At 45.4% G+C, this 22,167-nt stretch overlaps 1 long non-coding RNA gene across 2 annotated transcripts; it reads left to right on the top strand.

The window, feature by feature from the left end:
- Window positions 1-342: 342 nt before the first annotated feature.
- On the top strand, window positions 343-18,780 carry LOC140732699 (uncharacterized). 2 transcript variants are annotated; one of them, XR_012100113.1, is made up of 2 exons: window positions 343-460; window positions 18,525-18,780. It is a non-coding gene; the product is annotated as an uncharacterized lncRNA (long non-coding RNA). The 2 variants fall into 2 exon arrangements; XR_012100116.1 differs by having other exon boundaries at window positions 360-520.
- The last annotated feature ends 3,387 nt before the right edge of the window (window positions 18,781-22,167 follow it).

The raw sequence follows: 22,167 nt of genomic DNA on the forward strand, positions 1-22,167 counted from the left end.
GAGAAAAGAGTAGCCAACGTTTCGGGCCGAGACCCTTCATCAGGAACGCTAGGTCCAGTCCCCGTTCGCCATCCCTTCCCCCTGCTGCTTTCCAGTCTCCTCTCCCTCCCTCAAATCCATCTCTGTCCCGCAACCATCCCCATCCCATTGCCCGAGTAAAGGACTGGGAACTGCTTTGGGGAGACGAACAAATTCGATTCTGCGACCGAGCTAACCCCTCCCTCCGCAAACATTGGTAGGACATGACGTATCCAATGATGGGCGGGGATTATGTGGGGAACCAATAGGAAGGCCGAGTAGGGGGGGCGGGGATTGATATGGCGCGAAAATAACTCTGAGCGCGGGAAAAGTTCATCTGATGTCAGGAAGAGAAGACACGGGACCGCAGCCCCTCGCTGAATGGAGACAACAGATGGAATCTGTATCCAGGGATTGCGGAGAGGCTGCGGGAAATCAGCAGGTACTGCGATGTCTGTGGAGGCAGATTGGACTGTCTTATGTTCCAAGTCGGACACTTCCAGTGAGTCAGTATGAAGGATTGCGAGACTGAACGACATGTGTGGGTGTGGGAGAGATGTCCGTGTGTGAGTGAGAAAGATAGACTGGACCCCGGTGGCCGGCAGGGGGTGGGGGTGAAGGGGGTTGTGAGAGAGACAGAGAGATGGTATGAGGCGCAGGGTTTTGCTTGTTGCCTGCGGATCAGAATCAGGTTTCTGTATGAAGGTGAAATTTGTTGTTTTGCAGAACAGTGCAATGCAAAGGCTTCAAATCTCTAAATAACAATGCAGAACGAGGTTTTGTTGACAGTTCGCGCGACTATTCGTGCCTCTCCTTTCTCTGCGCCCCTATGGCATCTTTACTTCACCCCCTTTGCTGGGGAAGAAATATTTGTCCGATAACACAGGAGGCAAAACTACTCAATCCTGTAACAGCGGCCTCACCAACGTCGTATGTAAACTGCATTATAACCTCCCAACTCCTATACTCAGCGCCCTGGCTAATGCAGAGCAGCGTCCTTCCCCACCCTGTCTACGTGTGACACCGCCTTCAGTGAAGTATACTCGTACTTGGAGGTCCCTCTGCTCCATTGCACTCCCCAGTGGCCGTACCATTCACTATACAAGTTCTACCCTTGTCTGGTCTCCCAAAATGTAACCTTGCGTTTATCTGGTTTAAAAGCCATTTGTCAATGCTCGGCCTACAACATGCAGCTCCCTTTGTACAGTTCCTGTTTCGATATCGTCTGCAAACTTCCCGAGCCTTGTCGATGGGCCGGATGGCCTACTCCTGCTCCTGTTTCTTGTATTCTATGTTCTCCTATTTCCCTTCCAAATCCAGCGAGTACAGACCCAGAGCAGTCACCAGTGAGACCTCAAAAATCCTCAGCATTACATCCCTGCTCTTGTATTCCCGACCTCTTGAAATGAATGTTAACATTGCATTTGCCTTCCTCACCACTGACTCCACCTGCAAGTTAACTTCTAGAGTGTTCTGCACAAGGACTCCCAAGACCCTTAGCATCTCTGGTATTTGATTTTCTCCCTGTTCAGAAAATAGGCTTCACATTTATTTTCACTAACAAAGTGCGCGACCATGTATTTTCCAACATTGGATTTCATTTGTTTTCTCAACACTCTCTGCCCCTCCATCAATCATCATATCATCTGCAAACTTGGCAACAAAGCCATCTATTCCACATTCTAAATCATGGATATACAGCATAAAAAGCTGTCCAATCACTGATCCCTGTGAAACACCACCAGTCCCTGGCATCCAACCAGAAAAGGACCTTTTTATTCCCAGTCACTGCGTCCTACCATTCGGCCAATGCTCTAACTATGCCAGAAACTTTCCTGTAATGCTACATGCTCCTAACTTGCAGCCTCATGTGAGGCAGCTTGTCAAAACCCTTCTGAAATTCCAAATATGCAGCATCCACTCTATCCCCTTTATCTAGCCTATGTGTAATCTCCTCAAAGAATACAAGCAGGTTTGTTAGGCAAGATTTTCCCTTAAGGAAACCATGCTGAATTTGTCCGATCTTGCCCCGTTTCACCAAGTACTCCATAACCTCACCCTTAAAAATTGATTCCAACATCTTCCCAATCACTCAGGTCGGAGTAACTGGTCTATAATTTCCTTTCTGCAGCTTCCTCCTTTCAGTGAAGAATGGAGTAACATTTGCAACATTCCTGTCCCCTGGCACCATGCCAGAGGCTAATGATTCTTAAAAGATCATTACTAATCAGAATCAGACTTTAATCGCCAAGTACCTATGCACATACAAGGAATTTACTTCCGGCAGATGTTGTCTCTCTGCTCATAACAATAATAACGATAAATATAAATGAAAATATAGATTATACATATAGGTAGTGCAATCCAAGTAATAGTTAGCCGACAGTTAACTGTTCAGCAAAGTGACCGCAGTAGGGAAAAAACTTCTCCAGTGCCTATTAGTCTTAGTCTGGAGGGATCTGAAGCACCTACCAGACGGAAGCAGATCAGACAGTCCGTGCGCAGGATGGGAGGAGTCCTTTATGATGTTCCCCGCCCTCTTCTTCAACCTGGAAGAGTACAGGTCCACAATAGAGGGCAGGGAGGCTCCAATGATGCCTCCACAATCTATACTGTTACCTCTTTCAGAACCCCAGGGTACAGTTCATCTGGTCCAGATGACTTGTGTTCCTTTCGGTGTTTCAGCTTTTCGAGCACCTTTTAATTGCCCTCAATTCTCTTCCCTCACACCCTTCAATATTTGCACACCGCTAGTGTCTTTCAGTGAAGACTAATAGAAAATACTCATTTAGTTCATCTGTCATCTCATTAGCCCCCGGTATTATTTCTCCAGCCTCATATTCTAGTGGTCCTATATTCACTCTCATCTCCCATTTTTACCTAATTGAAGCAGCTTTTACTATCCACCTTGATGTAGTTTGCTAGCTTGCTTTCATATTTCATCTTTTCCCTCCTAGTGATTATTTTAGTTGCTCTCTGTACGGTTTTGAAAGCTTTCTAATCTTTTATCTTCCCACTAATTTTTGCTTTGTTGTCTGCCCTTGCTTTCTTTTGCTTTTACATTAACTTTGACTTCGCTTGTCAGCCACGGTTGTACAATTTTGCCATTTGAGTATATCTTAGTATTTGGAATACATCTATCCCACACCTTCCTGATTTTCCCTAGAAACTCGCACCATTGCGGCTCTGCTGTCATCCCCGCCAGCATCTTCCAGTTTACTCTGGCCAACTCCTCTCTCATGCCCCTGTGATTTCCCTTAATCCACAGTAATACTGCTGTCAGACCTTACTTTCTCACTGTCAAGTTTCAAGTTTAACTCAATGATATTGTGCTCCTCAGGGCTCTTATATCTTAAGCTCCCTTATCACCTCCGGTTGGTTACATAACACTCAATCCAGGAGAGCTGATCCCCTAGTAGGCTCAATGACAAACTGGTTTAAAAAGCCATCTCATAGGCATTCAACAAACACACTCTCCTGGGATCCATTTCCAACCTGATTTTCCTAATTGACCTGCATGTTGAAATCTCGCATGACTGACGGAACATTGCCACTTTGAGATGCCTTCTCTATTTCCCGTTGTAATCCACAACTTCGCTGCTTTTGGGAGGCCTGGCACCAGGGTTCTTTTACCGTTCCAGTTTCTTAACTCAACCTACAAAAATTCAACTTCTTCCAATCCTACCTCTCATCTTTCTATGAATTTGATGCCTAATTTCCTATCCCTCCGATGCAACATGTGACCTTGGACATTCAGCTCCCAACTACAATAATCATTCAGCCATGATTCAGTGATGGCCACAACGTCATATCCGATAATCTGTAATACTGCAACAAGATGATTCACCTTATTTCTTATACTACACGCATTTAGATTAAACACCTTGAGACTGTATTTTCCGACTCTGTATCCTCCCTTTACACTGGTTTCCAACCCCCTGCCAAAATTAGTTTCATCCTCAGCAGCAACTCCAACACACCTGACTGCGAGAACATTGGTTCCCCTCGGGTTCAGGTGCAGCCCCGTCACTTTTGAACAGGTCATGCCTCCCCTAGAAGAGATCCCAAATATCCAAGAACCTGAAGCCCTGTCCCCTGCACCAGCTTCTCAAGCCCTGTGTCTCTTTTCCCAATCAACTTCCCAGCTCTTTACTTTATCCCTCCTCATCCTGGTTTCAGCTATCACCGTGAGCTTCCCTCTCCTCCTCCACCTATTAAATCTACTCATCATTTTTTCCTCCAGTTCTACCAAAGGTTCAGCCCAAACTGCCGACTGTACTTTTTTCCATAGATCCTGCCTGTCCTGTCGAGTTCCTGCAGCATTTTGTCTATGTTGCTCTGAAGAACCATTTTCTCTTTAAAATTAATATGAAATTATACACTTGGTGTTGTAATGTTTATTTTGTCCAAATGCAAACAAGGCCACAGCAGCCACTTTATTCTGATCAACCTGTGAACATCGATTTTGCAGGCTTTAATGCATTGAGTTGCTGCCAAATGATTGTCTGATTAGATATTTGCATTCATCAGGTGTAGGTAAACGTGGCCACTGAGTGCAAATTCATCACTCACTGAAGTACAAATCGAAGTAAATATAACAAAAATTTAAATTATAAATCATAATTAAAAAATAGAAAAGGGAAAGTAAGGTAGTGCAAGTTAGGTCCGGATATTTGGAAGGTACAGCCCAGATCCGGGTCAGGATCCGTTCAGCAGTCTGATCACAGTTGGAAAGAAGCTGTTCCCAAATCTGGCCGTATGAATCTTCAAGCTCCTGAACCTTCTCCCAGAGGGAAGAGGGACAAAAAATGTGTTGGCTGGGTGGGCCGTGTCCTTGATTATCCGGGCAGCACTGCTCCAACAGCGTGCGGTGTAAAGTGAGTGCAAGGATGGAAGATTGGTTTGTGTGATGTGCTGGGCTATGTTCACGATCTTCTGCAGCTTCTTCTGGTCTTGGACAGGACAACTTCCATACCAGGTTGTGATGCACCCTAGAAGAATGCTTTCTACGGTGCATCTATAAAAATTAGTGAGGGTTTCAGGGGACAGGCCAAATTTCTTCAGCTTTCTCAGGAAGTAAAGGCACTGGTGGGCCTTCTTGGCAGTGGACTCTGCTTGGTTAGACCAAGTCAGGTCATTTGTGATATTCACCCCGAGGAACTTAAAGCTTTTGACCTGTTCCACCTGAGCACCACCGATGTAGATGGGGTCGTGCAGTCCGCTACTCCTTCTGAAGTCAACAACCAATTCCTTTGTCTTGCTGACATTGAGGGATAGGTTATTGTCTTCGCACCATGCCACCAGGTTCTTAACTTCCTCTTTGTACTCAGACTCATCATTACCCAAGATACGGCCTACAATTGCGGTGTCATCAGCAAACTTATATATTGAGTTCGATGGAAACTTGGCTACACAATCGTGGGTGTACAGTGAGTACAGCAGGGGGCTGAGTAAATAGCCTTGTGGGGCACCGGTGCTCAGAGTGATTGTAGAGGAGAGCTTGTCCCCTATTTTTACAGCCTGGGTCCTGTCTGTGAGGAAGTTGAAGATCCAGCTGCAGATCTGAGTGCTGAGACCCAAGTTCCGGAGCTTAGGAATCAGTTAGATAGATTGGATATTTGCATTAATCAGGTGTAGGTAGAAGTGGCCACTAAGTGCAAATTTATCACTCAACTCCCCTTGCCATTTAAGGAGCACCTCGTATCTGCTGCCTATTTCCGGAGTGTTGGTAACTGGTTTACGATTGTCACAAATACCAAGACACAGATCACGCGTTCATCTTCTTGGGTCCGAGACATTTGGTGATGGCGGGACAGATGTTGTCGTCGAGTCTGGTTGGACCAGTTTCAACTGTTTGTATCTTCCGCTGACGGGCAGTGGAAGAGCGGAGAATGTACAAGTGCCAAGGGTCCTGAATTCTGCTGATAGTGGGATCTCACTGTGCATAGACACCCCATAAAGTTCTGTCTGGTCCAACCTTATCAGGAGCCACACATTCTGCACCTGCATGTAGAACAGAAGGCCATAAGGAGAGTCTGATCACAGGGTGACACAGGCAGGGAGTGGAGCTGAGATGGGGAGGGGATTCACAGCTGGAGGGGAACTGAAGAACGGAAGGGGTACAGTGAAGCCACCAATGGGGAGCTCTGGCATAGAGATTCTCCAGGAATGGATGTGGTCACTTACCAGAGAAAGAGAAGCAGAGCCACAGGCACACAGAGTCCCACCGTCACTGGGGAAGAGAAATACTGTAATCAGAGCAAATCGACCAGAAACGTACAGTATAGATGTGGAATAGTCTGTTTACACCCACACCTCACTGCGCGGTTCCATCTATTCCATTGTGCACTGGGAATTGGGATCTATGGAACGGGGGTGGGGGGGGGGGTCCTTGCTGATGTTGTTTGTTGCTCCTTCTGTACTGATTTGTATATTTACTGCAGACACCAGAATGTGTGCTGACAGTCACAGGCTGCCCCTTGCACCTCCTTCGGCTGTTAGTCATTAACACAAATGATGCATTTCACTGTATGTTTCAATGTACACGGAACAAACACAGAATACAAATTCTCCCACCCTGTCCCACTGCATTTTGCATCAAGAAATATACCCATCCCTTATATGTCAAGTACATGTTTTGTACGCAGTGGCACAGGTAGACAGGACCGCTGGCCTTCAGCAATCAGGAGATTTACAATATTGATCACCCTGCTATTGGACAGTTGCCATTCAGCTGTAGAGAGAGCCGAGGGGATTTGACGATGTTGCCCAGACTCAAGGGACTGAGCTATTGAGAGAGTCTGAACTTGTTTGGGTTTTATTCACAGTAGTGTTGGAGACTGAGAGAGGGGCATTAAATTTGAGGGATGTAAATAAGGTGAATACATTCTTCCCAACCCTGAGTTGTGGAATCAAGGAGACAGGGGTTTAAGATGAGAGGAAACATTTAAAATGGAGCACAGGGTTGAGAAAAATCAGCGGCTGTTCAAATGGCAGCACAGACTCAATGGACTGAATGGCCTTATTCTGCTCCTGTGCCCTCTGTTGTCAAACTGCCCAGCACGGCAACGGGGAAAAGAGCAGGAGGAGGGGAGAGACCCACACACTTCTGAGAATCATTCAAACCTCACCTCGAATTCCCATCAGCACATTAATGTCCCACATTTCTGCTCTTTTGGAACTCTTCGTACTGCTGGACACAGTCTCAGAATTCGTCACCGGTGGGGAGGTGGACGTCCCGTCTGCCACTGTCTCCTGTCTGGGACTCTCCGAACCTGTCGAACATGATGGGTACACCTCAGTGCTGAGCTGCTCTCCCCAGTTCCCCAAGTCTTTTGGGCCAAAGTGCCTGTTCCAAGTCTGGAGTATTAGACCCTCCCTCTCCCATCAGCACTTACCCGATGTCTTGTAGATCTCGTAGAAGACGGTGCCAGGGATACCCCGGGTGTAGTTCAGGGTGACACCACCAGCTTCCACCCTGGCTTCCCTGGCGATCTGACAGCGGAGTTCGGTGCCTTTGCCTCTGGTGCAGTTATCCTGGAACTGTCCGAGGTTGTGAAGCCGCAGGATCTGGGACCAGGACATTGTGCAGGGACAGCTGAGGGAGATGGGTTTTCGAATGAACTTACAAGGGCCGTGATCACCTGTCGGGAGAGGAGTATCAGGGTCAGTGGGTTCAGAGGGATGTCAACCCCCCCCCTTCATAGAGTGGTTCCCTATACACTGCCCCATCGCAGCCCCAGGGTCAGACCAACAATGAATCTCTCCCTCCCCCTACCACCTCATAATACCATACTGGAACCAGATATAGGGTGAAATTCCCTCTACAATGTCCCATCACCCACTCCATGGGTCAGATGAAATGCAGTTCCCTGCAGACTGTCCCATCACAGCGATCAGATACAGAATGACTCTCACTCAACCCTGGACACAGAGTCTCCCTCTATGCTACGTTGTACTTACGAGCAGCAGATCCGACCGTGAACAACAACAGACAGATTGCGATGAACCTGAGGAGAAAGATAGGTTGAGGTGAGGAGTGAACTCTGCAGAATCTGATCCCACCTCAGACTAGAATTGTCAACAGCAGTCAGAGTTTAGTCATGAACAGCTGGAACTGTCCAGCCAGTAGCCTGATTTTAAATGTTTCTTTGGGATTGGATTTAATGGAAAACCATGGCCAAATCAGGGTCAGTCAGGCTGTTCTTATGTGGGGCCAGTTGTGTGTTTTTGACTCTGTTGTGTTTTTTGACGAGGTGGAGGGTTATTGATGAAGCCTGGACAGTGAATATTGCCGACATGGATGTTAGCAAGGCCTCGGACAAAGTACCTGATGGGAAAGTAACTGACTAGAGAAGCGGCAGTGTTGGATCTTCTGTTAGGGAATGAAATAGGTGAGGTGACGGAGGTATGTGTTGGGGAGCACTGGGTCCAGTGATCACAATGCCATTAGTTTCAATATAATTATGGAGAAGGATAGGACTGGACCCAGGGTTGAGATTTTTGATTGGTGAAAGGCTAACTTTGAGGAGATGCGAAAGGATTTAGAAGGAGTGGATTGGGACAATTTGTTTTATGGGAAGGATGTAATAGAGAAATGGAGGTCATTTAAAGGTTAAATTTTGAGGGTACAAAATCTTTGTGTCCTGTTAGGTTGAAAGGCAAGGTTAAAAGTTTGAGAGAGCCATGGTTTTCAAGGGATATTGGAAACTTGGTTAGGAAAAAGAGAGATAACTACAATAAATATAGGCAGCATGGAGTAAATGAGGTGCTCCAGGAACATAAAGAATGCAAGAAAAATCTTAAGAAATTAGAAAAGCTAAAAGAAGATACGAGGTTGCTTTGGCAAGTATGGTGAAAATAAATCCAAAGGTTTTCTACAGTTATATTAATAGCAAAAGGATAGTCAGGGATAAAATTGTTCCCTTAGAGAATCAGAGTGGACAGCTATGTGTGGAGCCAGAAGAGATAGGGGAGATTTTGAACAATTTCTTTTCTTCAGTATTCACTAAGGAGAAGGATATTGAATTGTGTAAGGTAAGGGAAACAAGTAGGGAAGTTATGGAAACTATGACAATTAAAGAGGAGGAAGTACTGGCGCTTTTAAGGAATATAAAAGTGGATTAATCTCTGGATCCTGACAGGATATTCCCTAGGACCTTGAGGGAAGTTAGTATAGAAATAGCAGGGGCTCTAACAGAAATATTTCAAATGTCACTAGAAATGGGGATGGTGCCGGAGGATTGGCATATTGCTAATGTGGTTCCTTTGTTTAAAAAGGGTTCTAAGAGTAAATCTAGCAATTATAGGCCTGTCAGTTTGACGTCAGTGGTGGGTAAATTAGTGAAAAGTATTGTTAGAGATATCTAGATAGACAGGGTCTGATTAGGAATAGTCAGCATGGATTTGTGCATGGAAGGTCATGTTTGACAAATCTTATTGAATTTTTTGAAGAGGTTACGAGGAAAGTTGACGAAGGTAAAGCAGTGGATGTTGTCTATATGGACTTCAGCAAGGCCTTTGACAAGGTTCCGCATGGAAGGTTAGTTAGGAAGGTTCAATCATTAGGTATTAATATTGAAGTAGTAAAATGGATTCAACAGTGGCTGGATGGGATATGCCAGAGAGTAGTGGTGGATATCTGTTTGTCAGGTTGGAGGCCGTTGACTAGTGGTGTGCCTCAGGGATCTGTATTGGGTCCAATGTTGTTTGTCATATACATTAATGATCTGGATAAATTGGATTAGTAAGTATGCAGATGATATTAAGGTAGGTGGCGTTGTGGATAATGAAGTAGGTTTTCAAAGCTTGCAGAGAGATTTAGAAGAGTGGGCTGAATGATGGCAGATGGAGTTTAATGCTGATAAGTGTGAGGTGCTACATTTTGGTAGGAATAATCAAAATAGGACATACATGGTAAATGGTAGGGTATTGAAGAATGCAGTAGAAGAGAGTGATCTAGGAATAATGGTTCATAGTTCCCTGAAGGTGGAATCTTATGTGGATAGGGTGGTGAAGAAAGCTTTTGGTATGCTGACCTTTATAAATCAGAGCATTGAGTATAAGAGTTGGAATGTAATGTTAAAATTGTACAAGGCATTGGTAAGGCCGAATTTGGAGTATTGTGTACAGTTCTGGTCACCAAATTATAGGAAAGATGTCAACAAAATAGAGAGAGTACAGAGAAGATTTACTAGAATGTTACCTGGGTTTTAGTACCTAAGTTACAGGGAAAGATTAAACAAGTTAGATCTTTATTCTTTGGAGTGCAGAAGGTTGAGGGGGGACTTGATAGAAGTATTTAAAATAATGAGGGGGATAGATAGAGTTGACGTGGATAGGCTTTTTCCATTGAGAGTAGGGGAGATTCAAACAAGAGGACATGAGTTGAGAGTTAGGGGGCAAATGTTTAAGGGTAACACGAGGGGGAATTTCTTTACTCAGAGAGTGGTAGCTGTGTGGAATCAGCTTCCAGTAGAAGTGGTAGAGGCAGGTTCGGTATTGTCATTTAAAATAAAATTGGATAGGTATATGGACAGGAAAGGAATGGAGGGGTATGGGCTGAGTGCAGGCCAGTGGGACTAGGTGAGAGTAAGCATTTGGCCCGGACTAGAAGGGCCGAGATGGCCTGTTTCCGTGCTGTAATTGTTATATGGTAATATGGAAGCTCATCCAGTTTAAGGTCTGTGGGATGGAGAGTGAATCGGCTGTTTGGACTTAGAACTGGCTTGCCTACATCAGACAGAAGGTAGTGGTTGAGGGGATGTGTTCTGACTGGAAGTATTTGACCAGTGGTGTTGAGCAGGGATCCGTACTGGGAACTCAGATGGATGCAAATATGCTTGGAGACGATGGCCGGTGGAAACCAGTGCAGGCAAGTCTGCGGTATTGGGTGTTAGTGAGATTATATTTAAAGGGGCAGTGCATGCTAATGGCCAGACCTTGCTAAAATCCATGTCGGCAACATCCGCGCGCTCTCACAGGCATTTCAAACACGATCTCGCTGTGCAGAACACCGCCTTTCCGCTTCTAGTCAAAATTCAGTGAAAGTTCCTGTGACCCACTGATTGGTAGAACTTTCTACAGCCGCCGCTCTCTCCCTGTCCTCCACCCACTCCCAACAGGGGCAAACAGGCACTTCAAACAGAATCTCCCTGCCCGTGCCCACGCCCATTCTCTCTGTACGCAATGACTCTTGCATCAACGGCTTTCTGATTTTAGCTGCGCCTTCTCAACATTGAATGCGACTTCCAAACACGAGTTTGAACACCAACTGTTTGATACGACTCCTGTGATCCCACTTCCCAACTTGGAACCGAGTGCTGATCGGTGCAGCCTGACAACCCACCAACGTGGGTAATCAACAAACTTTGCAGATAATGCTCTCCTCGGCCCCCTCTCTCTCCCTGCCCCGGTTCCGGTCGCTCTCCCCCCTCTCCCTCCCGCTAAGGAACGGACATTTGCGGCTCCCGTCACCGTCCAGAACCCCACTTCTGCAATCGCCGCCTGGTGTTGTATGAAAGAACAATCCCACCGTCACGATCCCGGGACCTCTACCTGAGGGCATTTGACTGTAGGATGCTGCAGACAGCCATTTCAAACACTCCGTCTCCGTCTCCTCCGTCTCCTCCGTCTCCTTCTCCGTCTCCGTCTCCTTCTCCTTCTCCTTCTCCTTCTCCTTCTCCTTCTCCTTCTCCTTCTCCTTCTCCTTCTCCTTCTCCTTCTCCTTCTCCTTCTCCTTCTCCTTCTCCTTCTCCTTCTCCAACTCTTCCTCCTCCTCCTTCTCCTCCGACTCCGACTCCCGGGACTTTTATATATGCGGCTTCTTAAATGAAGCTCCGCCGAGCGCTGATTGGTGAGAATTACAATAATATTTGCGTCATTGTCATCAAGTTCCGTCATCGTAATTTGCATTCAGCGCGCGAAATAATTGGCGCCAGAATATACAAACAAAATTTACCTGTAACTGACTGCATTTTCAGCGAATGGACAGAAGGCAGATACCGGGACAGAGCCAGGCCAGCATCAGATTTAGGAAGTGGGATGGGCGGGGCAGTAGTTAAAAAAAGTCAGTGCCCATTATTAAGGACCCACCCCCTGACCCAGGACGTGCCCTCTTCTCATTGCTACTACAGTTAGAGGTACAGAAGCCTGAAAGCACAGACTTAGCGTCTTCCCCTCTGCCTTCTGATTTCTGAATGGACATTGAACTCATGAATACTATCTCACATTTATTATTTCTGCTTTGGAGCTATTTTTAATTTAACTATTTAATATCATATATACTTACTGTAATTCATTTTTTAATTTTTCTCTATTCTGTATTGTACTGCTGCTGCTAAGTTAACAGATTTCACGACATATGTGGGTGATTTAAAAACTGATTCTGCCTTTACTCGGCTGGTTAACTGTCAATCACTGACACATGTTACTGAGCTTGTTTTACTTTACCGCCCTATCAGTCTGCGTGGAAAGTGGAGAGAGCAACTGACTTGGACTCGGGTTTCATCTTCCCAAATGTAAGGGTCTCACCATTAATGGTGAACGGACACTTTGATCTCCCATAGAGCAGCACCTCACACTTGACCAAATTAAACTCCAAATACCATTTGTAGATCCATTGCCCGTATCTGTAACTGATCTACATCCCGCTGTACCCTTTACCAGACTTGTACACTGTTCACAACACCAGTCAGCTGTCTACAAACCACCCAGTTATATTCTCCTCCAAGATATTTCTATTATCACCAACAGTGTGTGACCCAGACAGATCCCTACGGAATACCAGTACACATGGGTCTCCTGCCACCACTCTGACTTCTATGAGACCAAATGGCTAAATTCGCTGTGGATCCCATGCATCTTAATCTTCTGGACAAGAATCTTGTGGGGAATCTTGTCAAATGCATGACTAACAGTCACGCAGACAATATCCACAGTTCCACCTTCAATCACCCTTGTCACCTCATCAAAAAGCTGAACCAAGAGAGCAAGACACGATTTGTCGCACAAAGTCAGGGTGCTGAGGCTTGAGCACCCCCTCCAGCAGTTTGCCTACCACTGACGTGAGACTCATTGGTCCATAGTTTCCAGGATTGTTCCGAACAACAGCAGCTTCTCGAATACTGATGAAAATTTCTCATGTAGGACCTTGCCCACAGCCTCCAGCTCCAAACATGGTTTGCATCCTTAATCCGTCAGTGTCACTACCCTCTTGCTCTTACTGTATGTGAAGAGTGTGTTGGGTTCACTTTCCCCCCATAACAGGCAGTTAACACACTTTCCACCACACATCTATAGAAGCTTGCTAAGGTGACTTGTCAATCATCCACAGATTCCCGAGGAACTAGAAGCACTTCCGTGCTTTCCCAATAAAATTTATATGATGGGTCCTGGACAAGTCCTCTGAGATAGTGACACCCAGGGAATGTAAAATTACTGACCCGCTCCAACTCTGATCCTCCGATGATTACTGGTTCATGGACCTCTGGTTTCCCTCTCCAACAGTCTACAATCAGTTCCTTGACATTGTTCACATTCAGTGAGAGCTTGTAGTTATAACACCACTCAGCCAAGCTTCCTCCCTGTATGCAGATTCATCAATCCCTTTGATAGATCCCACAACACTGGTGTCATCAGCAAACTTGTATATGGTGTTGGAACTGTACTTACCACATGGGTCTCTCACAACGTCCCAGGTTCCCTGACTTGGGTATCCTTATCCTCTGTACATGGAGCATACCTGTCCTGTACTCTGTGAAGTTGGTCTTTACACACCCTCCACACATACCTGTCCTCAGATGTGTTCACCTAAAGACTACTGTTCCCAGTTGACTCTCCCTAGTTCCTTCCTCAATGTCTTGTAATTGGCTGTGTTGTAATTTAATACTATAGCACGATCTGTACTTGCCTTTATCTATAGCTATCTTAAAACTCATGGTTACTGTTCCCTGACAATTCTCCAATGGGAAGTCTGTCACCTGGCCAGGCTTATTACACAACCCCAGGTCCAGTATCAATCCTTCTGGATGCAACTAACAAACGCTGTCCTCTTTAATCTCTTCCACTAAGGAGCTCTCAGTCTATATTGGAGCTATTGAAATTACCCACGACAACAGAATGATTGTACCTTCATTATTTTGAGTAGATTCCCCAGTCCCTTCCAAACTACTGTCCCAAGTAACTACTGGGTGCACTTCCCACAGATGTAGCCACTGGGGAGGCTGTGAGACAAGAGCGTAAGACACAGGGGTGGTACCGTAGTGTAGTAGTAGCACAATGCTTTACCGTACAGGCTCATGGGTTCAATTCCCACCGAGGTCTGTACATCCTCCCCATGAACGTGTGGGTTTTGTTTGGGCCTGGCTCCCTTCGCGGGATGTGTCACCAGTACTGATATCTGACCCCCTTCGCCAACCTGACTCATCACAACGTCCCTGTTTCGGCAATAACGGTCCGGTAGGGTCCGACAGTACAACCCCACTGTCATGATCCCAGAACTTTACCTGAGGGTATTCAGCTGTGGGATGATGCCGTGCACCTGGGGAATGGGGCAGATCCTCCAATCTCCATCACTGCCTGTGGGGAAGCACCAGCTCTACTGCTAGACTCACCCACATTTGAGGCTTCCTAGCAGAGCCCCCCCCCCCCCCCCCCCCCCCGAGTACAGCTTGTAGTCACTCACGATTCAGGTCATCGAAACATCATGGTGATCAATATACTTCAGGGCGCGAAGAAAATTTTGGCACCACAATGCACAAGCAAAATTGATCTGTAACATGTTGATTTGTGTCTTGTACATGGGGATAGGGGTAAAGGTTGGGAGAGTACATGGGATCCAGTGAATAGGGGAGAGACCCACTCACTGCTGGTGTCACTTAACCCCTTCTGAACCCAACTCCTCCAATAGTTCACTTCAGAACGAGAACCTGCCCCTTAGTTTCTGTTGATCTGCCCCTATCTGACCTTATTTTGTGGCAGCTGTCCATTACAATACATAAAAATAAAAATACTATAAATTGCAATAAGAATATATATAAAAATAGCGCAAACAGAGAGCAAAGCAATGATGAGGACGTGTACATGGGTTGATTGTCCATTCAGAAATCTGATGGGGAAGGGGGAGCTGTTCCTGAAATTTAGGTGTGTGCCCTTAGGCTCTGAACGTCCTCCTTGATGGTAGCAATGAAGGTTGTTGTTGTGACACCACTTATCTAGCCGATCTGTCTCACTCCTGAATGCCTCCTTGTCACCATCTGATACTCTGCCAATAATAGTTGTGAAATCATCAAATTTCTGGCTGGCATTTGAGCTGTGCCTAGCTACACAGTCATGGGTGTAGAGAGAGCAGAGCAGTGGACTAAGCACACACCCCTGAGGTGTGACAGTGTTGGGTGTCAGCGAGGTAGAGATGTTCTTTCTGATCCACACTGACTGCGGTGCCCTGATGAGGGAGTCAAGGGTCCAATTGCAGAGGGAGGTACAGTTTGCTTTTTGTGTTTGTTGATTGGAATTGCATACATGATTGTTAAGGATCTGAGCGTATGATTATACATGTTTCTTGAACAACTTTTATTGTTGACAAAGTCAATGTGAAATCTCCTTGTAGCTTTAACGATGTTTACAGTTGACAACTCTACGTGTAACTTTTAATGTTGATGAGTTTGTTTATTTATTGAGATACGGAACGGGCCATTCTGGCGCTTTGAATCACCCCTCCCAGTAATACCCCGATTTAATCCTAGCCTAATAACGGGACTGTTTACAATCACCAATTAACCTACCAACTGTCTGTGGGAAGAAACTGGATCACCCGGATGAAACCCACATGGTCATGGGGAGAGCATGCAAACTCCTTATTGGCAGTGGTAGGAATTGAACCTGGATCGCTGTTACTACAAAGCGTTATGCCAATCACTACACTATCTTGTGACCCCAAGTGGTACACGTGTCTTTTATAGAATCAGAGTAATAGGTACTTCAGCATAGAAACAGGTCCTTTGGCCTATCTAGTCCATGCCAAACTTGCCCGATTGCATTGATCTGCACCTGCCCACTCCTCCCCACCCCATACCCCTGCTATCCATGTACATATCCATACTTCTGGAGCGTTGAAATTGAACCTGCATCCGCCAATTCCTCTGGCAGCTCGTTCCACATTCTCATCACCGTCTCATGTTCCTCTTAAACATTTCACTTTTCACCCTTACCTCATGGCCTCTAATTCTAGTCTCACCAAACCTCAGTGGAAGAGCCTGCTTGCACTTACCCCAACTATAGCCCTCATCATTTTATATTTTTCTATCAAATATCCCCTCATTCTCTTATGCGCGAGGGACTAAAATCCTAACCGTTTCAATCTTTCACAGGTCCTCAAGTACTGGTAGATGTTTGTAAATTTTAACTGCATTTATTGGCATCTTTCCTGTAGGTAGAACTGCACACAATACTCCAAATTCAGCATCATCAATCTCTTACCCAGCTTCAACATAACATCCTAACTCCTGTACTTAATACGTTGGATTTATGGGTCAGTATTGCCGGAAGCCTCTGCCACACCCTCAGTGTCGTACCTTTCACCGTGCAGGTCCTACCCAGGTTTGACCTCCCGAGGCGCAACACCTTGCACTTGTCTTCATCAATTTCCATCTGCCATGTTTCAGGCCGTTTTTCCAGCTGCTCCAGATGATTGTGCAGTCCACTGCACCTCTAATTTTGGCATTATCTGCAAAGTTGCTATTCCAGTTAACCACATTATGATCCAAAATGTTGGCGTAGAGGACAAGCAACAGCAAGCCAGGAACCTATCCCTGTGGCACACCACCAGTCATATGCCTTCAGTCAGAGAGACAACCATGTCTGGCTTCTCCCACAGAGCCAATATCTCATTGAATTTAGGACCTTACCTTGAATGCCAAGCTATTGAACTTTCTTGATCAACCGTGTGGAGGCAAATGGCTTGTCAATGGTTTTACTAATGTCCATGTGGACAACATCCATTGCTTTACATTCATCAAGTTTCCTGGCAACGTCTTCAAATCTCTATAAATAGGTCAGATACCTGTTCTCAGGGAAAAGCACGACAGAAATGTTCTCACTCCCTAACTGCTCCCAATCACTCAGTGAGCTGGTCTGCACCTTCTCCCCGTGGTTACCCCGGTTTTAGCCCATCAGAGACATCCTCCACCCCCACTCCCCCTGCAGTTCCACAAGCAGAATTTACAATTTACCTGCTTCTCCATTTTGATAATTGCTTTATTATTCTCACTTGTACTGAGGAACAGTGAGGAGCTTTAATTTGTGTGCTGTCCTGTCCTGAAAGATCATGCCTACATCAGCACCTCAGTGCAGTGCAAATGGGAAACAGAATACACAATACTGTTAGAGTTACAGAGAAAATCAGGTGCAGGTAAACAATCAGGGCCACAATGTGCTCATTGGACGTACAACAGCTCCCACAATTGTTGCCTGACCTGCTGAATGTTTCCATTATTTCTGGATTACATTTCCAATCTCCATCCCCCACTCCCTCACTCTTGGCCGAACACTTCAATATAACAATAATATATTGCCATAAATACAAGATAACTACAATAAATATTTACAACACTGATCCCTCTCACAGCAGGGAGGGATAGTTGGTGTTCACATCCTAGAAAGCAGACTTTGTCATTCCCACATCCAATCCTTTGAGAGATGTGTGGAAAGGCAGGAATTACTCCCATGAGATTGTGGATTGCGTGAAAAGCCTAGCCTTGGTATCTGCAGTTGAATGCCGGGATGCCAGGTTTTACATAACTGACCCAGGGGTCCAGAGTTTCCCCCATACATTGGACGCCTGGTAGACAAACAACCATCAATTCCAAATGGGAATTGGTTGGCCTGGAATGTCACAGAACTATACAGGCCCTTCAGATCCTCCTTGCACAGGAGAATTCAACACCCTCCCATGAATTTTTTTAAGGAGTTGACTATAATGATTGGCAACAACAGTGAGGTAGATGTTATCGCCCTACACTTTGGTTCGATCTTTGATAGGGAGAGCTGGTCCAGGGGCTCCTGAGATCCAAGGCAAGCTGGTGAATTGGTTCCAACATTAACTGGTGATGAGAAGCTGAAGGTGGAGTTGGGAGGTTGCTTCTCTGATTGATGTCTGTTACTCTGTGATGTATCAAAGGGTAACTCGTGTGATATGATAACAACTGAGTTGTGAATGTTGAAGAAATAATTGGTAGGTTTGTGGCAAAGACAAGTTGATAGTATTGTGGATGGGAGGAAAGTTGGCTTGGATACAGACCGGATGGAAAGTTGTGCAGGAAGAGGCAGATGGAGTTTAATTCAAAGGAGGGCAAGGTGATGTGTTCTGCGTGATGGAATGGTAGAGTGGACTCAATGGGCCGAATGGCCTAATCCTGTCCCTATCTGTTATGGTCCAAATGTAAGAAAGTAGAGTGTGTGTGTGCATGTGTGATACAACTGTTTGGTCAATCTCCTTCCCTGTTTTGTAGATGCTCCCCTTGTTCACTGCCTGACACTTCATGCATTCCTCCTGTTGTACTTCAAGAATTGTTGGAACTGAAAGTGCACGGTGCTGTGTCACACTCTGATTTATTCTAAACCGGCAGCAGTGCACGAACGGCATTGGGACGACATCCTTCTGATTTCGAGACGGGACAGAATGTCGATGGCAATCTGCCTGTTATACTTGTATTAATAGTAAAACAGTGAATACATGTCAATAATAAACACGTTCATTAAGGAAAATCAAGGAACATATTTATTGTTACAAATTAATCATAAACTCTGCTCAAAATTACAATCGCAGATGAGAGAGTTCGCTTTGGAAGATTGTTGCCCATTTGGGCACACGTGATCAAAAAATTATGAAAGATATTATTCCTAATCTCTTTCACAGTCCCTCAATCCAGATTGAATACTTTAATTTAATAATGTATTGTCATAAATACAAGAATAATTTATAACCATAAATACTAAAATTCATACTTACAACACTGATAAACACTTATAACACTGGGAAAGTCACAGAATTTTCCGAATACAGGCACTTCAGCTCATCTTTGTAGAGTTAATTCCTGTACATCTAATTTGCCTGGGTTTTTTCAAGGTGGTAAATAAAAGTATTGATAAGGGCAGCGAGGTAGATGTTATCTACATACACTTTATTAAGATCTTTGATATGGAGGACTGGTCTGGAAGGCATTTGGAGTCCAAAGTGAGCCAGATAATTGGATCCAACATCGGCTGGTGATCAGAGTTCGATGGTAGTGATGGGAGGATACTTTTCTGATTGATGTCTGACCTGTTGTTTACCACAGGGTACCAAATGTGTGATTTTGTTACCAACTGATTTGTAAAGGGTGCAGGTACGATTGGCAGGGTTGTGGCTAAGACAAGTTGGTGGCGTTGTGGAGGGTGAGGAAGTTTGTCAAGAATTCAACTTCATTGTAGAAGAGAATTACAAGGATGAAAGGTGTCTTTCATTATGCTGGCAGCTTCCCTGAGGCAGGGGGAGTGTAGACAGAGTGTTTTCAAATGGAAATTTTAATTCTGTGTCTACCACCCCCCCCCCCCCCACAGATGCTGTCTGACCTACTGAGAGTTTCCATCATTTCCTGATTTCATTTCCAATCTCCATCCCCCACTCCCTTACTCTGGGGTGAACACTTTAATATAACAATAACATATTGTCACAACTACAAGACAAGTACAATAAATACGTACAACACTGACCCCTCTCACAGCAGTCAGGGTATTTGGTGTTCACATCCCAGCACACCAAATTCATCATTCCGAGAGGTAGGATTGGTCGCATGAGATTTTGAACTGTGTGGAATATTACTGCGTGGTATACTCTGTCCAATGCCAAGGTTTACACAGATGACCCAGGGATGCACATGCACTTGACAAGATACTGGTCAGACTGCACTGGGGTCACTGTGTACAGATCAGCTGACTGCACTACAGGAAGGCTGGGGTCACATTGGAGGGAGAGCTGAGAAGATACACTATGATGTTGTCGGGATCGGGTTAGTCATGTGGAGTGATTGGACAGGCTGGAGCAGATTCCTCTGGAGTGTCGGAGGCTGAGTGCAGACTTGATGGATGTGCTGCTTGAGGTATCGACACTGCTGATTGTGGGATCTCACTGTGCGTCTCCATCTGGACCGACATTCTCTGACACTTTTTCCGACATTGTCTCCTGGAGGTACAACAGAGGGGAAGGTCACCGAGCGTCAGTTCACCGGGTGACAGAGATGGGTCAGAGGCGGTGAGCGAGATGGGACACCAGACGGACGGTGAGCGAGGATGCCGCAGTTGAGAGAACTGAACACTAGGATTCCCCAGGAAGCAACAAGGTCACTTACCACAGAATGAGAATCAGGACACCAAGTATAAAGACTCCCAGCAGCACCACTGTAGAATGGAAATGTTACAATTAGACTGGTTTCACCAGAAACATACTCGATCGATATGGGAAAGTCTGATACCCATCCTCCTCCCCACTCCCATGGCTGCATCAGCATCCACATCCATCTCAGCCATACCTCCATCCATCCCATAGTCCCACATACTCCCCATCTTCACTGCCTTTTGTATCTCTCCATCCCGTCTCTAAATCACAAGTACACGGTTCTGTAAACATGGTGTCACCGGTAGATGGGATGGTGAAGAAGGTGTTTGGCACACTGGCCTTCATCAGTCAAGGCACAGAGTACAGAAACTAGAACATTACATTGCAGTTGTACAAGACACTGGTGAGGGTTCATTTGGAATATTGTGTTGGTCAGTGTGTTTCTAGTTACTTTGAATGAAAGGTGCCATTTGGGCGGTCAGTCCAGAAGTTCACAATAACTACTGGGAAGTGTTTGATGTTTCTGGGCCTGTGTTCACTGGAGTTCTGAATGATGAGGGAACGGGGGACCTTTCTATCAGGATCTGAGGGAACAGTAACAGGATAAAGGAACATATACAAAATACTGGAGGAACTCAGCAAGCCAGGCAATATTTATGGAAAAGAGTAAAGAGTCAATGTTTCAGACTGAGATCCTTCATCGGGAATGGTTTACTCTTTTCCATAGATGCTGCCTGGCCTGCCGAGTTCCTCCAACATTTTGTGTGCATTGCTTGGATTTCCAGCATCTGCAGGTTTTCTCAATTGTGACAGGATAAAGGGACTTCACTTTGGAAATAAGATGAGGACTTGTGGAAAGTGTTGAATCTGCAGATTGAGACCAAGTCATTAGATGGACAAAGTAGCCACTGAGTGTTTGTACATGGTCTCTGCTGCTGTAGCCCATTCACTTCAAGGTTTGACATCTTATGCGTTCAGAGATGTTCTTCTACACACCACTGTCGTAATGTCTGGTTCTTTGACTTACTGTCACCCTCCTGTTGGCTTGAACCAGTCTGGCCATTTTTTTCTGACCTCTCTCATTTTCACCCACAGAACTTTGCTGACTGGATTTTTTGGGTTTTGTGTTGTTTTCACCTATTCTGTGTCAACTCTGAGACTGTTGTGTGTGAAAATGCCAGGAGATCAGCAGTTTCTGAGATACTCAAACACCCTGTCTGGCAACAATCAGTCCACACTTTCTACCAAAGTGCATGACCATACACTTCCCTACACCGTGTTCCATCTGCAACCTCTTTGCACATTCTCCTAATCTGTATAAGTCCTTCCACACACTTATCTCAACACCACCTATCCCTCTACTACTCTTTACATCATCTACAAAGCAATCAATTGACTCGAAGAATGATATATAAACAAGAAAAGAAGTGGTCCCAATACCAAAACTTGTGCAACATCACTACTCAGTGGCAGCCAACCAGAAAAGGTCTCCCTTTATCCCCACCCCAACTCTTTGCCTCCTGCCAGTCAGCCAATCTTCTACCCATAGCAGTATCTTTCCTCTAATACCATGGGCTCTTACCATGTTTAACAGCCTCTTGTGTGGAGCGGTTTATCAAATGCCTTCTGAAAATCCAAGTAAATAGCAGCCACTAACTCTCCTTTGTCTATTCTGCCTGTTATTTCCTCAAAGAGTTCCATCAAGATTTGTCAGGCAATATTTCCTCTGAAGGAACCCATGCTGACTTTGGCCTATTTTATCATGTGCCTGCAAGTAT

The sequence above is a fragment of the Hemitrygon akajei genome, chromosome 1 (genome assembly GCF_048418815.1).
Source record: "Hemitrygon akajei chromosome 1, sHemAka1.3, whole genome shotgun sequence".
NCBI lineage: Eukaryota > Metazoa > Chordata > Chondrichthyes > Myliobatiformes > Dasyatidae > Hemitrygon > Hemitrygon akajei.